General features: G+C 29.8%; 1 non-coding gene across 1 annotated transcript; it reads left to right on the top strand.

The window, feature by feature from the left end:
- Positions 1–462: 462 nt before the first annotated feature.
- On the top strand, positions 463–546 carry TRNAL-UAA (transfer RNA leucine (anticodon UAA)). Its single transcript has one exon. It is a non-coding gene; the product is annotated as a tRNA-Leu (tRNA).
- The last annotated feature ends 1164 nt before the right edge of the window (positions 547–1710 follow it).

Genomic DNA, 1710 nt, shown 5'->3' with positions numbered 1-1710 from the left:
ATTTTTCAAGGGACTTTGTTGAAGAAAGTCAAAGAGACGGTTCATTAGCATTCGTAGTAAATTACACGTAGTGAGTAACTTTGGTCTTCGATAGTAAGTAAGTAAGTAAGTAAGTAAGTAAGTAAGTATGTACGTACGTACGTACGTCGTAAGTTCAAGAGTGATTTATTTATAGTCCTTGTCGTCTTCTTTAAATAATACAACACGTCGAATTGTACTTTTCTTCTAATACCAATTGTATTCATTGGAAATAGAAATAATAAAAAAAAAAAAAAGGAAAAAAAAAAAGAGAGAAAAAAAAAAAATTAATTTTCTCGTTAATGTAATAATATAAAAAGAAAACAAAGAAAAAAAAGAAAGACTTAGATTTTACATTTACATTAAAAATTTCATTTTCAATGAAGAATTGATTAGAATATATTTTATCTTATATATTGTCTATTTAAAAACGCATCCAAGCATGCTAGGTTGGCCGAGCGGTCTAAGGCGCCAGATTTAAGCTCTGGTTCCCATTTGGGAGCGTGGGTTCGAACCCCACACTTAGCAAATCTTTTTTTTTTTCTTTCTTTCTTTCTTTCTTTCTTTCTCTCTCTCTCTCTCTCGCTTTCAATTTTAATCGTCGAATGGTGAACATATACAATTTAATTATCATTTCGTGATAAAAAAGAATTGTGATCATAATTGTAAATATTTTTCTAAAGATTATATGTATATATTAGGGGGACCGGAAAGTAATGTCGTTTCTGCGGATGTCGATATTTAAGTGTAATTAAAAATAAAAACTTGTTAAAAATTTATTCGTTTGAATTTAATTTAAGAAAGCGACATTACTTTTCGGTCCACCTAATATATATATATATATATATATATATATATATATTTTTTTTTTCCCTTTCTATATACAAAGTAAGCAGTTTAAAAAAATTATATTAATCGTTGCATCAATAATACGTAAGAAAAAATTTTTTTTTAACAAATAAAAAACGAATTTCGTTATATCATTTAATTTAGAAGAGATCTCGATTAAGGGAGAAAGTTAGGAATCGTCTCGCAATTATCGCGAAAAATATCTCGACGAGGAAGATAAATGATGTAAGAAAGAGTGAGAGAAAGAGAGAGAGAGAGAGAGAGAGAGAGAGAAAAGAAAGAGAGAGAAGCTTTCGGCGAAGTCGAATTCGGAGACTGATGGAGCTGGTAATTGCTTGGAATATAAATGACCCGATGAATAGTCATAGATAATTAGAGAAAGCAAAGATAACCAATTGAAGCTTTTATAATCCCGAACGATAAATCTCCGTCTTTAGATAATTATTTATTGGATTATACGTTATAAAGATTTTCTCTTTCTCTCTCTTTTTCGAACAAATTGTTGTAAATTTGCAAAAAATAAAAAAGAAGATACGATAAATGAAAGAAGATTTCGTTATCTATAATGACTATCCGGAGCCTTTAATTCTATCGTTGGATATATATATATATATATATATATATATATATATATATATATATGTATGTAAAACTTCATTCTTAAAGAAATTCTTTTATACCGCGAGAAGCGTCAATAGATCCTATTGGGAAGGAAAAAAAGCCGATTAAATAGGATTAACAGTGGTAAGAACAGGACGAGTAAAAAAGGACGAGTCCTTTTCCCAGAAGGCCAGGACTTGACACCGCATAAGTGTCACGAGTCTTTTTTCACCCCCTCTCCTC

Source organism: Vespa mandarinia, chromosome 6 (assembly GCF_050613455.1).
Source record: "Vespa mandarinia isolate Hongniang chromosome 6, ASM5061345v1, whole genome shotgun sequence".
Taxonomy (NCBI): Eukaryota; Metazoa; Arthropoda; class Insecta; order Hymenoptera; family Vespidae; genus Vespa; species Vespa mandarinia.
This window is presented reverse-complemented; position numbering and strand designations above follow the sequence as displayed.